The 16,970-nt window shown below is 41.5% G+C and overlaps 1 pseudogene; it reads left to right on the top strand.

The window, feature by feature from the left end:
* Positions 1 to 16,970, top strand: part of LOC134568644 (atrial natriuretic peptide receptor 1-like) — a 203,956-nt pseudogene that overhangs the window by 91,934 nt on the left and 95,052 nt on the right.

The raw sequence follows: 16,970 nt of genomic DNA, 5'->3' as shown, positions 1-16,970 counted from the left end.
GGTAATTCTTATTCCTGGGCTACCATGCGATCTCAAAGGCAACATAAAACACCATAAAACCTGTACATGGGGGGTACTGTTATTCTCGGGAGACTTCACTAAACACAAATATTAGTGTTTTAAAACAGTAAAACATATTACAACAATAATATAGTCCATAAAAGTGCCGTTTGTTTGTAAAAAATGCAAAAAACGTCACTTTTACTTAAAATATCATCGTTGTAATACAATTTACCAGTTTTAAACACTAATATTTGAGTTCAGCGAAGTCTCCCGAGTAAAACAGTACCCCCTATATACAGGTTTTATGGTGTCTTGGAGAGTTACAGGGTCAAATATAGTGCTTGCGAATTAAATTCTCTGCACTTTCTCCCTGTTTTGTCAGGCATGTCAATCAAATTTTAATTAATCAAATCACATAATTATGTTAAAAAATTACTTAAATATACACGTAGAATTTTAATATATATGCATTTATAGGTATATAAATTCTACGTGTATACTAATGTAATCTTTTATGTAATTATATGTATTTATCTCTATATATATATTTGCGGTTATTTGTATTTTATATATGGATAGATATATATAGAATGTCATTCTAAGTGTATTCTGTTTCCAATATATATATATATTAATAACAAAATACAGTTAGAATGAAATTACTTATGAATATATAATTTATTTTATATTTTGTTTCAATATTTTATTTATTTATTTAATTATTTTATTATTGTAATTATACGTATATATATATATATAATATATATATGTAGATCTATTATATATATAATATATATACATATTATATATATGTAACGTCATTCTAAGTGTATTTTAATACTAATATATATACTAATATTAATATTAAAATACATTACGTATAATATTTTAGACAGTCCCCCTGCTGGCAGATCCATAGCCAGCTATAGGGGGCCATGTGATCGCTCTTTGAGAGCGATCACATGGCCCCCGGGGGCCTCATTTGCCGGAGGGGGGCTGCCTGGGCTCTCAGACAGCCCCCCAGAAGAGGATCGCGGCGGAGGTGAGTACCTCCTAGCTCCTGGGGCTGCAAGCCGTTACGGCGTTCTATGCCGCCGCAACGGCTTTAAAGCCCTTTAAAGCCGCGACGGCATAGAACGCCGTCACGGCGTTAAGGGGTTAATATTTTAATATATTTGTTTATTTTAATATATATATATTTTAATATGCCTATTTACCTAGGAATCTTGCACATTTTAGCAACTAGTTAGTCACAAATAGACTATTAGATGCAAATTGCTAATTTTGCAGGCTTTTAATTAATAAACATGTTTGTTTTAGAAAACAGGAAGAAGGAGCTGCTTTTAATGCAGTTTATATACGATACCATTACCTCCTTTTATAAGCTTTTAAAACTTGAATTGGTTGTTGTTATAGTGCGTATTCTATTTTGTGTTTTGATGAGTGTAACAGCACCCCCAGGCATAAAAGGGTTAACAGCCGTTTAGGAGATATTCCCTTCCAGAGACACAGGCACAGCTACTGTAGACACCAATCGACCGAACCGGAGAAGCATGTGAATGCCGTAAACAACTGAACCGGAACCATACGAATGCTGTAAACAGCCGAATAGGAAAAACCATACAAATAGGTTTACACTCCTAGCAGTCAAACTGGAACAGCATACAATAAATCCCCCCCAAGAACGAGACAAGGCTCCGTTTTGAGGGTCAAGCAGGAACAGACAGAGCTGTGGGTTTATTGTTCTTATATACACATTAGTACCACCCACAGGGTTTTGGAAAACAACCAATAAACACGTACAATACACTCAGACACTCCCACACAAAATCCTCCCCTCTGTCTGTGATACAATTACCTTACACAATGGGTAATGTAATTATCACAAGCAGAGAAATACAGTTTTTCCACATTATTCATAACTTTAAAAGTATGCATCACATTAACATACATTAAGAATCAGCATACTCCAAATACAAACATACGTCAAAATCATACAAATTGGTCCAGTGGTTCAAAAGATAGATCGTAGTCCTTTGTGACCAAATGAAGCATGGCTTTTCTGCCCAAAACCAGTTCCACAGAGTCTTCTATCCTGGAGATAATTGGGAAGTAATCCAAGTATCTCCAAGGACAGAGGCAAAACCCCATTAAGCACATGGCAGTAAAAAGACAGTAAAATACAATAAAATACACAAGGTTACATGTATTACATAAAATACAGACATGCAACATATCCCCAGATAGCTTAGATCTGAGCGCACATTATTACTGAATGGCGCTCAGATCACACACATGCAGTTCAATTGCCATGGAGCCAAAGTCTTTCCCATAGTCTTTCATTATACGAATGGGCTCCATGGCATAGCTATCTGGGGTATCACTGCTCAAACAGGGCAAGCACTGAATGACCCGGCTTTCGTGTCTTTGTATGGGGAAATCAAGCGTTTCAACATGGGGCCATAGTCTAAAGGCAGCAGGCAGGCAACCAGGCTCCTCCAATGCACAGTGGCGAGATTGGTCTCGTCACAATGAGGTTTCTTATATTTTCCTCTAGACATGAGGTTTTTTTCCCAGGACGGGTATTCCTCGATGTGCATTAGTGACCAAATAGCTATCAATATTGGTTCTTTAATTGCCCCTAAAATATGGTCTTTTAGAAATGTTAAAAATCGTGCACATGAGTATTAGTTCTACAGGGATACATATATGAGTTGGTGTATCGGTGATCATTTAGGCTCCCTGAAGAAGTGAGTGCAGACTCACAAAACATGTAGGAGCAGAACAATCACCAACTTGATCTCTTATTGTTCCAAGTGAACTCTGTGCTGAGAATCTGCGACACCGGGACAGTTATTTGCTGGAGTATCACAGGTTTCACGGCTGTGTATACCGAACACCATTTGATTTGCTGCTTTACAGATTAAATGACTAATCACCAATTGAGCAGCTGCTCACAGCAAACTCTGTAACAGCATGAAGCATTGAGGCTGTGCATATATAGGACGATGCCCTCTGCAAATCCCGTCTTGTTAATATACACTATATAGGGGCTGGGCCATTTATCTGCATTTTGTATTTTTTATTATTTTTTTTCTCTCTCTTTCATGTATTATGGCTTTATAGGTTTTTCTTCTTTTTTCTTCTGTGTATAAAGTATTAACACATAATAAATATTAATATTGCACCATAGAAGCCTGGTCTCTTTGCACTTTTTAGGCTCCTCGACTACATTGTTTCCAAAATAAAGAATATCAAAAGAAAAAAGAAAGACCTATTTCTCCAGTCTGTGTGCTTTACAGTGTGAAATGTTACCAAAACTGAAAAAGGGAGAGATCATAGAAGTCATATTGGATATCTTCACCGATCTTTCCCTTGTTGGCTAATTAGTGTTATGATTTGTATTAATTTAGCTTATCTGCACCGTGTGTATGTCTTGTGCATTTCATATTGCTCTATGGCTACAAATGATATAAAACCCGAACTAGTAGAGGTTCATGGGATATTCATATGATTCTCTTGGAGAGCTATGGGGACGCTCGGGTTGTTACACCAGACTGAGGCAGAAAAAGACAAGTCAGGTTGTATTAGAGAAGTAATCCACATTTACAAAGAATGGTGGAAGGACTGCAGGCTGTAGGCCTTGATTGTTTGATAATAAAAACAGAATAAATGTTAGAGAATAAAAAAAAATTCTCCAGAGACACTCAAAAGCTTAAAAACCTCTGAATTTAATAATTTATTTTCTAGATTATCATTCGCAACAGACATTGCTCGGGGAATGACTTATCTGCATCATCATAAAATCTACCATGGCAGGTTGACCTCAAGGAATTGTGTCATAGATGATCGATGGAATTGCAAAATTTCTGGTATTCATTTATTGGTCAAATCAGGATGAGAATTATATCCTAAAGACAAACAGGAGATATCCTTATATTATGCAATCTGCTTTCAGATTATGGCCTGTTGGTTTACAGGAAAGATGAGTTCAAGGAATTAATGGAGAAAAAGACTGCACACATATATTGTCCCCCAGAGGTCATCCTGGATGAGAATCCCTGTGTGGCACCAACCCCAGCTGCTGACGTATTCAGGTAGGTCTTTATATTCCTGTACGTACATTAATATCATTATTATAACGAATAATGAAACGTCAGGGTTCTAGGACAGAAAGAGAGATTATGATTGAAACTAGTTATATGATATGTTTACATCAAAAATAATCCATCTGATAAAGAAAGGAAAGGTAGGATTAAGTGGGACCATGTAAGATCACGTATCAGAATGGACGCTCTTGTGTCAGCCAGTCCACGCTCCAGGAATGATGACCAGGATCAGTTTTGGTACCCTCACGGCATTCAATAAGCATCTTTCCATTTTAGCCCATGTCTTTCTGAAACGAAAAATAACTGCCTCTTTTTTATATTTGTTCATCCTGTCATGGCGTCAATTTTTGACATCCAAGTCGAGAAGCTCTTACAAGAGCTAGTGTGATAGCTTTATAGCAGTTTCCCCCAATAAGAGACAAGACTCTAGATTGAGGGTAAAGTAAGAACTGAAGGTTTAATGGCACATCTGGTCTTTTATACAGTATTTGCCCACAAGGTTACCGCCAAGGTGGACCTTGTGGGGCACAGGACATGAAATTCATAATCCAATGAAAACACAGTTTTACACTTAAACACTCCCAGATACTGTACACAATCCCTCCCCTCTGTTTGGGAGATAATTGAGTTAATTACTGTATCTACTCAATTATCTCCAAACAAAAGATAAAAGTTTTTAACCAATTTTGCAAACACCCCGAAAACATATAGGAAACTCATAAAACATATATCCCCTGATAGCCCTGATCTGGCAGAACAACATATTGAAAAATCACCCAGATCGATTCAGGGGTTCAAGAGTTTGGTGGAAGTCTCTTTTGACCGACGACACACATGTTTTCATGCCCAAAATAGTTCTAGGGGATAAGGCTGTGTGGTCGGTCTCTTTCGTATAGTAAAAATCCATTAAATTCGTAGAATGGGGCTGTTCGTGCACATGAGCGTTGAATATAACTGGTTTGGTACATTGTATCTAACCAACGGCAATCCGTTCATGCAATGACTGTCAAAATGAATGAGGAGTGGAAGTCTCAGCGGTGTTCATGCCGTTGAGTGTCCGATTTTACTTCCATACACTCGACGACAAAACACCGCTGGCCGCATTCGTATCCCAAGATGGCCACAGCCACGTGTTTGTGCATACGAACGCCGACCACCCAGTTGATCACTTAGAATGTTAGGGATGTTCGTGGTTTAGAGGTGTTAATAAGGGAATTGAGATTAACAAGCCCCATGCTCCCAGTCTGGGTGGTCGGTCGTTTGGTAGATAAATCGTTATTCGAACAGCCATTAGTAAAATAAATGTGAATCTTTTCTAGACGAACGGTTAGACGAACAAAGAGTTCAAAAGTTTAAAATTCAGGGACCAAGGATCTGTCACAATGCCGAAGTCAGTGTCCAATCACAAGGACAGGGCCAAGGCAAGCAGCAATAAATGGCGTCCCACTAGACTTGCGTTTAATTTCTAATTGGCTTCTTTTCAGCTATGCCATCGTCCTCATTGAAATTGCCAGCAGATGCGACCCATTCCCGGTAAGTTACAGGTTACTTAATAATTACCAGTGAAGAGTAAAATGGAAATATGCCACCATGTAAAAGAAATGTGTCGATCAAATAAGGTTTATTTTGGGTCATGTTGGTCTGTACACGAGTCAACCTTGGCTTAGAGAGCAGAAATAACCTCCAATAACCACTATTTATTCCAAATTAGAACAAAGACCAAATAATCATTCGGTAAACATGAAAATAAAGTAAATGATGAAGGCCTTATTTATTGCCATCAGTAAATAAATTAACAACTTGGAAATTAAAAAATACATTGCACCAATCTTTATAGAATTTGGACAATTAAAAAGATATAAAAGTTATGAAATAGATGACTTCAGAAATAAAGCAACACTTACTAGTAATGGTTCAAACAAGGTCAACTAAAATTTACAAAAATAAGTAACCAGTGCTTATCTAATCACTAAAATGTTATTATTATATTAATAATGTGCTAATTCGGCTCTTAGAACAAAAGAGAATGAAGTAACTCTGTACAGAATAAGTCACCTGACAGATGGTCTATCCATTACGGTGCTTTGGACGAGCAGCTAAGAAACACAAATCTGGGCAGATATTAAATACCATACATCCAAAGAATGGATAGCCAGTAAAATTGCATTATTTCATCTATAAATAATCACTTAAATTACCATATCATATCAATGTCAGATTCCCTAAATTGAAATACAATAGTATATATAATAAATACGCTAACCGATTGTTTAAGTTAGGCGGAATTGTCTGACGCAGTTGTTGCATAGGAATTAAGCCGAGGTTCTTACCATGAATTCTTTTCTCAATATTAATTTGTATAAAAAATAAAAACCTAGAAGGTCTCAGAACATAAAAAGACTACAGACGATTAAACAGTAAATTCATAGAATTGCCATTAAGGAAGGAGGCCTATTGTCATGGTTTATATACATAGAGGAAAATGTATTCATTCTTACCATAATTTTCTTTTCCTGGCCATAGGCCATGGCAGCACAACAATGGGTAGTTCCTCCCTATCCTTAATTAGACAGGAACTATCTAAAATAAGGGTATAAGTACCCCCTCCTATCCCTCCTCCTCCCTAAGTCTTGTTTTCCAGCAATATCCAAGTGTGGGAACTTTGTGCTGCCTTGGCCTATGACCAGGAAAAGAAAATTACGGTAAGTATGAAAAATGTTTCCTCTTTCCTGGCCATATCTATGGCAGCACAACAATGGATATTACCCCAGCAAAACCAAGGGAGGAGAAATACACAAGACTCCAAATATTTTCTCAATGCGAGTGTATTAGCACATCTAGAGGTGCATATCACACATAGAAAAAAAGGAAATTAATTAGATGCTGAAAGGACACTTTTACCAAATTTGTTCCATTGTCCAGCCCCAACATCCAGTTGTCTGATGAAGGCGTTAACTGAGGACCAAGTTGCTGCTCTGCAAATTAGTTCTGGGGGGGACTTTAGCTGTTGCTGCCCAGGAGGATGAAAGGTAACTGGTGGAATGCGCTTTTAATCCATCTGGTACAGGAACTCCTCAGGTTTGTTAAGCTTGGATGATGGCAAAGACAATCCATCTACTCATGACTTCTCTTGAGGCTTGGAGACCTTTTCTCACCCCATTTGGAATGATGCACAGATGATCTGAAGAATGCCAGCCAGCTGACCTAACGATATAGGTCCCTAAACATCTGACCAAATCCAGGGGAGAAGAACGTTCTTCCTGGTCCTGTTTTCCTTGCATCAGAGCTGGAAGTTCTATCTCTTCATTAATATGGAAAGAAGTTGTTACCTTGGGAAGAAATCCAGGGATGTTTCTCAAAATCACCCTGTCTTTGTAAAATACAGTGAAAGGTTCTTTAACCGATAAAGCATTGAGCTCTGACACTCTTCTCCCTGATGCTAAAGCCACCAGCAAAACTCTTTTGATTGTAAGTAGATACGGAGAGATAGAATCCAAAGGTTCGAAAGGAGCTGCTTTCATGGCCTTCAATACCAGTGGTAAATCCCATGGAGGGACAAAAGGTGTGAACAGAGGTTTAATCTTTAGCACTGTAGCAAGAAATCTGGATACATCTGAGTCAAAAGCCCATTTGTGGTTAGTAAGAGCTGAAAGAGCGGAGACCTGTGTTGTAGCTCAAACCCTTATCAAGACTTGCTTGTAGGAACTCTAGGGTGTCTTTTGTAGCAGGATTTTGTATATTCAATTGCTTGGGTGTAGCCAAGAGGAAAAAGGCATCCCAAACCCTGTCGTATGTAGTGGAAGTGAAAGTTTTCCTTGCCTGCAAGAGGGTATCCATGACCGCTGTAGAGAAACCTTTTTCCAGAAGCCTTTCCCTTTCAATCTCCAGGCCTTCAGGTTGAGGGAATCTGGATCTGGGTGTGGTACGGCACCCTAATGTAGCAGTGATGGGATTGCTGGAAGATCCCAAGGAGGTTCTTGACATAGACTCAGAAGAAGTGGGAACAATGGTCTGCGAGGTCAGGATGGAGCTATTAAGATCATGAATACTGGTTCCTGACGATTTTTTCTCAGGAGTGGATACAGGAGAGGAGTGGGAGGAAATGCATATCCCTTCATGAACAGCCACTTGCATGATAGGGCCTGTGGATCGTGTCCTCTTCAGAAGAACCCCTGAACTTTCTTGTTGCTGCGGGTTGCCATGATGTCTACCTGACGAAGGCCCCATATCTTTACAATCTTTTCGAAGACGTTGTTCGAGAGGCTCCATTCTCCCGGGTCTATCTCCACTCTGCTTAAAAAGTCTGCCACTGTGTTCTGTACTCCTGCAAGGTGAATCGCCACTAGACCTGAAAGATTCTTCTGTGCCCAACACATCAGGGGATTCATCAATCTCATCATCCTGTGACTTTGAGTTCCTCCTTGGTGATTGAAATATGCCACTACAGTAGCATTGTCTGTTCTTATTTTCACCCACTTGTGTCGTAGTAGATGCTGAAAGTGTTTTAGTGCTCTGAATACAGCCAGTAGCTCCAGGAGATTAGAGTGTGTCTTGTGTGTAGGAAATGCTCACTTCTCCTGAATAAAATTGCTTTGAAGGTAGGCTCCGCAGCACCAGTGACTGGCGTCTGTTGTAACCACAGTCCAGGGAATGTTCCCCAGAGGAAACCTGAAAACAGGGATCTTTTGCGTATCCATCATCTCAAGCCTAGGAGGACTTGAGCGGGAATCCTTATGGACTGAAGTAGACTCCTCCCTCTGAGCTGGGAAAGGAAATTCTTCTGGAATGCTCTCATTCTTCAATGTGCCCAACTCGTCAGGTTGATTACATGGATCACAGCAGGCTCATGACTTTCTCTGCTGTGTTGATTTTGATTTTCAGTATCTCTTTCACCTTCATGATAAGCCTTTCTCCTCTCTCTTGTAAAAGCTGAACTGTACCTAGAGCTGTGTTGAATTGAGCGCCCAGGTAAAGCATAGACTGTGAAGGAGCAAGGTGACTTTTTGCTGTATTTATCTTCCAGCCGTGCTGTTGGAGGAACTTGATGCAAATCTGTCCATGTTGTCTGAGGGTGTACTTGTCTTCTGACAGAACCAATATATCGTCCAGTTAGTGAAATGACAAACTGAATCAAATTAGTACAAAAGCCACACTATACTTATTGATGGTTGTGCCTGGCCCATACCGGTTACCCCCAGGGTCACTGCAGTTAGTAGGGTAGTGGTTTCTTGAACTTGCTACCCCTAGGGTCACTGCAAGAATCCCCTGGTCACTAGGGGGTTCTCCAGGGGGATACCTTTGCACAGGGTATATTGGAGCTTCCCAAGGAAGAGAGGCTTAACTTACCCTTAGGTAAGCCATAAAAGAAAAAGTTCTTAGTCTAAGAAATGACTAATCTGTCCTAGGGATAGGACAGGAACAAAAAGACTTAGGGTAGGAGGGGGTAGTTATACCCTTATTTTAATGAGTTCCTGTCTAATTAGGGATAGGGAGGAGCTACCCATTGTTATGCTGCCATGGGTATGGCCAGGAAATATATATATATATATATATATATATATATATGAAACCAAAGATGGCTAGGGCTACACTCACCTGAACATGCATAGGGTGCTGCTGCTGACAATATATACAACATACACCATCCAGCACACTCACTCGTTCACTAAACAGCGATTTCAAATCTCACAGATTGTAATAGTTTTATTTAAAACACCTCACATAGACAAAAAAATCACTGTTTGGTGAATGAGATAGATATACACACGTAAGATGCCAAATTATATATTTAGAATTAAATATTATATAATATAGAACCTAAAAATTATCTCTAATATAACTGCTATTTAAAACACCTGATATCAAGGAAGGAAAAGATGGAACATATCGCAGTAACCTATTTCCTTTCCGGTCTGTTATACAGGGAGAAACCTTCCTTAATGATGTATTTTGGCGGCCACCTATCCCAGATCTGAGCCTGGGCAAACCTGACCAAGACACTCCCAACCAGGCTGATTATTCTGAGGTGAGCGCTGCTTTTTATCAGATGACATGCACACATTATTGGGTTAAAAACATTTTTTTCTTTTACATTGCAATAGTTTTTAAATATCTCATTAAATGACTTTTTTTCTGGTAAAGCTGATAAAGCGATGTTGGGCCCACAATCCCTTGGCGAGGCCGACATTCGAACAAATAAAGAAAAGCCTGGAGAAGATGAATCCTCAGAAAGTCAGCCCGGTGGACATGATGATGAATTTGGTGAGTGGGAGGGCGTTAATATCCTGCATGCGTTAGTGTGTCTGCCCCAGTTAGGGGTAAATGCCATGTGGCGGACCAGCATAGCACCCCGACTGGGTGCCTCCGCCAATCACTGCTTCCTAGTGCTTACCGAGTACCACAAGCACAGTGTAGCAAATTGCTCTTAAAAGAGCAAGTGATTATAATCCCAGGGGAGTATAGTGATATAGCAATCCCCAGAGTGATGCAGCCATTCTCCTCCACACATGAGGTGAGGCTCTATGTTGGAATTCGTTTATTGGCAGCCACAACTGGCCTTATATGCAGGTCCCCACGCAAGGGGCACTCCCCCCTGGACCTGAGAGTAGACTGCAGTAAAAACATACACAGGATTATATTGGCTTCAGGTCCAGGATACTCCCACATAAAACAAGGTAATGCCACCTCTGTGCCTGGGAGATAATTGAGTCAAGCATTGCACTAAACTCAATTATCTCGGGCACAGAAAACATATTTTTACAAAACCCCCAAAATACCTTTAAACACACAAAATCCCCACAAATGTTACATCCCCTGATAGCCCCAATCTGGGGGACCAACATATCCAAAAATCACCCAGATCAGTACAGGGGTTCAGGAATTTCCTGGAAGTCATAATTTGACCGACTGCACGTATGGTCCCATGCCCAAAACAGTTCCAGAGAATCAAGGCTTCCGGTTGGTCTAGTTCGGTAGTTTAAAAACCGAACAAACTACTGAACAGAGTCATTGTTCTTACCTTGGAGCCCGTTCCCCTCATCCAGACGAACGTTTCCACCGAACAGTGACCTTCTAAGTTGCATAGAACCAAATGCAGGCGATGATGGAAGTCCAGCGGTGTTCGGGAGTTTCTGCGTCCGATTTTAGTTCCAGGAACTCGACGACCAAACACCGCTGCCTGCGTTCATGCGAACAAGATGGTTGCCACCTCGTGGTCGTTCACCCAAACAGACAACTAGAACACTGCGGTTAGAATTGTTACCAGGTGTTAATAGGGTTTAACAAGCTCCCTGGGGGGTCTCTGGTTCGTGCGACCGAACCATATAATCCCAATTGCATGAACAGAGCCTTTTTAAAGTATTTTAGCCAGGTGGGGCAGGTGGCTGGCAAGCAGGCTCCTCCAAAAGCCTGTGGCAAGGTTCTGTTTGCCACATCTCAGTATTTGTGAGTAAACAGGAGAGTTTTACTAAATGACAGCATTCTTCCACAGAATGTCAAATAATGAGACCAATGAGTGACTTTAACGAATGTCAAGGATTATAGATAACTACATACAGAATATGGGAGTCATTCGTAAATTGAATTTTAATCTGAATATCTGGATTTCCACAGATGGAGAAATACAGCAAACATTTGGAATCCATCGTTGCAGAAAGGACACAGGATTTGTTACAAGAAAAGCAAAAAACAGATCGTCTGTTGTACAGTATGTATATCATTCCTATTCCATTCTATTTCCATGGGAGGACTGCTGAGAGAGCATATGGTGCAAAGGGCAATCGCCCCCTAAACAGCTGACATACTCAGATTGTGGGAAAAACCTGACAGCCTCCTCCGCAGAATATTCCCTTTATAGTGATCACCTGCCGTGTAGTATTATATCACACCCTTTCCTCGTTATTATAATATTCACTACTGTTATATTATTGTGGCAAATCTAGTCACTTATAGAACAGAACTGTATATATTTTGCTATTAACCTATTGTGCAATGTATGCGCCATTCGTGTGTTACAGCACACGAATACCGCTAGGGTTCAGTCTGATTATCCACGAAGAGTTAATCACCGCACTGTTCGTGGAATAAGCAAAGTACTGAATGGGAGACCACCCATAGCCGGTCGTGTATCTCCAATTAGGTACTTTGCAACAATGTATCTGTGTTAATTGCGGTCTGTTGCGGGTGGCCGCCATTCGTGTACTGAACACGAGGCGGCGGCCATCTTTGTTCGCAGAAAACCAGCGGGGTTTTGTCGTCTAGTGCCTGGAACTAAATTCGACTACTCGGCAACACAAGCCCCGCTGGACTTCCAAGCCGTTCGGGAGTTTTCCGTTTTCTGGACTTTTATTCCCTCAGTTCATACAATCGGTTAAACTAAGTGGTCCTGATACAGGAAAATGAACCACGTTTGGTTATTTGTGCTGGGATCTGAGTGCAAGTTCCCTTAACTGTGCGCCCAGGTCCCATCTATGTAATAAAGGGTTTAGTAGCTGTCTAGCATGAATATTATGTCGGTTATGGATTTTAATGTAAAAACTGTATTTCTCTGTACCAAGAGATAATCCCATTAACAATGCATTCTGGGTTAATTATCTCCTTGGTACAGCAGTGTATGATGGTTATTCTGTCTGTAAAACTCAGTCCCCCATGTAGTCCCCTACTGGACAAACCCTGTAATGTGACTTGGGAAACCCCTTACATTTGTAACCACATAAATACTGTGCCCTGTGATTAAAACCTCAGTTGACCTCCAAGCTATGTGTCATCTAGTTCTTGGGAGAAAGGGATTGTAACTATGTACCTGGATTTCGCCTGCTTTGTACCTGCTTTATTCTGTCTGCCAGCGGAGATACCGTGGATAATACTACTACTCAGCTACAATTATTAAATCACACCCTCTCCTAGTTATTATAATATTTATTACTATTATATTATTATATCACACCCTCTCCTAATTATTATATGTATTACCATTACATTATACCATCTGGGGGTCCAACATATTAAAAAATCACCCAGATCGGTTCAGGGGTTCAGGATTTCCATGGAAGTCTCAGTTTGACCTACCGCAAACGGTGTCTCTTTCAGGAGTGACAAATATAATAAAAGTACCGAATGTTAAGGTTCGGGAGTACAATCAGTCTTTATTTCTTGTTCGGGAGCATGCTCCCATCTAATGCCATTCAGTTCTCACGTATTTTACCGAACTTCTATCGAGGTGGAAGTTCTAGCTGTGTTCGCGCCGTTGAGTGCCCGATTTGAGTTCCATGCACTTGACAACCAAACACTGCTGTATGTGTTGGCGGCTAAAGATGGCCGCTGCCACGTGTTCGGCCATACGAATGATGGACACCCAGCTGAACGCTCAGAATGTTGGTATAATTGCAGTTACTGAGGTGCGAACAAAGGTGAAAAGGGTCAATAAACAGCACACGCCTGCCCTGAGTGGTCTGGCTGTTCGATAATTTGTTCTGTATACGAAATAGATAGGCCTCTGGTGTTCGGTGAGTTCGTATACCGAACCATGCAGGGTATCAAAATAAACAAACATTAACAGCATGTAATCCAGTGATAGGGAATCCGTCACAATTACTATTATATTATTATAGCACACTCTCTCCTAGTTATTATATTTATTACCATTATATTATTATATCACACGCTCTCCTAGTTATTATGATAATATTAGTTATTATATCATACTATACTATTATGTCAAACTATATTATATCACACCTTCTCCTAGTTATTATAATATGTATTACTATTATTATATCACACCCTCTCCTAGTTATGTTAATAATTATTATATTACAACCCACCCTCTCCTAGTTATTAAGATAATATTAGCATAGTATGATAGAATAACTAATATTATCTTCATTACTAGGAGAGGGTGTGATATAATATAGTAATAAATATTATAATAACTAGGAGAAGGTGTGATATAATATAGTTTGACATAATAGCATAGTATGATATAATAACTATTATGTCAAACTATTAGTGTTGTCGCGAACCCGGAATTTTCGGTTCGCGAACGGCGAACGCGAACTTCCGCAAATGTTCGCGAACCGGCGAACCGCGCGAACCGCCATTGACTTCAATGGGCAGGCGAATTTTAAAAACAACAGGGACTCTTTCTGGCCACAATAGTGATGGAAAAGTTGTTTCAAGGGGACTAACACCTGGACTGTGGCATGCCAGAGGGGGATCCATGGCAAAACTCCCATGGAAAATTGCACAGTTGATGCAGAGTCTGCTTTTAATCCATAAAGGGCAGAAATCACCTAACATTGACACCTGTCCTCAAAGCCCAGCCCTGATACACACTGACACAGAGCAGAATAGAGACTGTTCCCCCTACATAGGGTCACTTGGCAGATATGGATTGACACCTGTCATCAAAACCCCTGATACACACTGACACAGAGCAGAATAGAGACTGTTCCCCCTACATAGGGTCACTTGGCAGATATGGATTGACACCTGTCCTCAAAACCCCTGATACACACTGACACAGAGCAGAATAGAGACTGTTCCCTGTCCACAGAGACCATGATACACACTGACACAGAGCAGAATAGAGACTGTTCACCGTCCACAGAGACCATGATACACACTGACACAGAGCAGAATAGAGACTGTTCCCCCTACATAGGGTCACTTGGCAGATATGGATTGACACCTATCCTAATGATCCCTGATACACACTGACACAGAGCAGAATAGAGACTGTTCCCCCTACATAGGGTCACTTGGCAGATATGGATTGACACCTGTCCTCAAAACCCCTGATACACACTGACACAGAGCAGAATAGAGACTGTTCCCCCTACATAGGGTCACTTGGCAGATATGGATTGACACCTGTCCTCAAAACCCCTGATACACACTGACACAGAGCAGAATAGGGACTGTTCCCCCTACATAGGGTCACTTGGCAGATATGGATTGACACCTATCCTAATGATCCCTGATACACACTGACACAGAGCAGAATAGAGACTGTTCCCCCTACATAGGGTCACTTGGCAGATATGGATTGAAACCTATCCTAATGATCCCTGATACACACTGACACAGAGCAGAATAGAGACTGTTCCCCCTACATAGGGTCACTTGGCAGATATGGATTGACACCTGTCCTCAAAACCCCTGATACACACTGACACAGAGCAGAATAGGGACTGTTCCCCCTTTGATCAATTGGAGGGAAGTCTGGTGCAGAGCCACTGACCCATGCGCAGGGCCAGCCTTAGGCCTTTGGGCGCCCTGTGCAAGAAATCTTCCCGACGCGGGAAGGTAGTGACGACAAATAACAATAAAGGACTCTTTAGAGGCCCTGTAATTGTAATCAGTCCACTTGCACCAGTGGGGCTAAAAATTAGGCATGTACACATGCCTGAAAAATTTGGTATTGTTGCAGCCGCTGCTGTAGCAGCGGCCAGAAAAATTGATGTTTGTTTCACAGGCAGAAAGTGCCCTAAAACATGGCGGCTTGGTGGCGGATAAGTCACGCAAGTCAAACGTCATTCAGAGCTAAAATACAACAGTGGACCATTTTTAGCCCAAAGCAGCTCATCTCATCAGGCCTTTTTTAAGCGAATGTATCGCCCAGTGTCAGTCCCTTCGGGATCCATCCCTCATTCATCTTAATAAAGGTGAGGTAATCTAGACTTTTTTGACCTAGGCGACTTCTCTTCTCAGTGACAATACCTCCTGCTGCACTGAAGGTCCTTTCTGACAGGACACTTGAAGCGGGGCAGGCCAGAAGTTCTATCGCAAATTGGGATAGCTCAGGCCACAGGTCAAGCCTGCACACCCAGTAGTCAAGGGGTTCATCGCTCCTCAGAGTGTCGATATCTGTAGTTAAGGCGAGGTAGTCTGCTACCTGTCGGTCGAGTCGCTCTCTGAGGGTGGATCCCGAAGGGCTGTGGCGATGCATAGGACTTAAAAAGGTCTGCATGTCCTCCATCAACAACACGTCTTTAAAGCGTCCTGTCCTTGCCGGCGTGGTCGTGGGAGGAGGAGGAGGAGGATGACTTCCACCTCTCCCCCTGTTAGATTCCCGTTGTGCTGTGACATCACCCTTATACGCTGTGTAAAGCATACTTTTTAATTTATTTAGCAAATGCTACATCCTTTCCGACTTGTTGTAATTCGGTAACATTTCCGCCACTTTCTGCTTATACCGGGGGTCTAGTAGCGTGGACACCCAGTACAGGTCGTTCTCCTTCAGCCTTTTTATACGAGGGTCCCTCAACAGGCAGGACAGCATGAAAGACCCCATTTGCACAAGGTTGGATGCCGAGCTACTCATTTCCCGTTCCTCCTCCTCACTGATGTCATTGAAGGTATGTTCTTCCCCCCAGCCACGTACAACACCACGGGTACCAGATAGGTGACAACGAGCACCCTGGGATGCCTGTTGTGTTTGGTCTTGCTCCTCCTCCTCCTCAAAGCTACAATCCTCCTCTGACTCCTCTTCCTCACAATCCTCTTCCAGCGTTGCCGCAGGTGCAGCAAGCGATGCTGATAAGGCTGTTTCTGGTGGTGATGGTGACCACAACTCTTCCTCTTCCTCTTCACGCTCATCTACAGCCTGATCCAGCACTCTTCGCAGGGCACGCTCCATGAAGAAAACAAATGGTATGATGTCGCTGATGGTGCCTTCGTTGCGACTGACTAGGTTTGTCACCTCCTCAAAAGGACGCATGAGCCTACAGGCATTGCACATGAGCGTCCAGTAACGTGGCAAAAAAATTCCCAGCTCCCCAGAGGCTGTCCTAGCACCCCGGTCATACAAATATTCATTAACAGCTTTTTCTTGTTGGAGCAGGCGGTCGAACATTAGGA

This window comes from Pelobates fuscus, chromosome 7 (genome assembly GCF_036172605.1).
Source record: "Pelobates fuscus isolate aPelFus1 chromosome 7, aPelFus1.pri, whole genome shotgun sequence".
NCBI lineage: Eukaryota > Metazoa > Chordata > Amphibia > Anura > Pelobatidae > Pelobates > Pelobates fuscus.
This window is presented reverse-complemented; position numbering and strand designations above follow the sequence as displayed.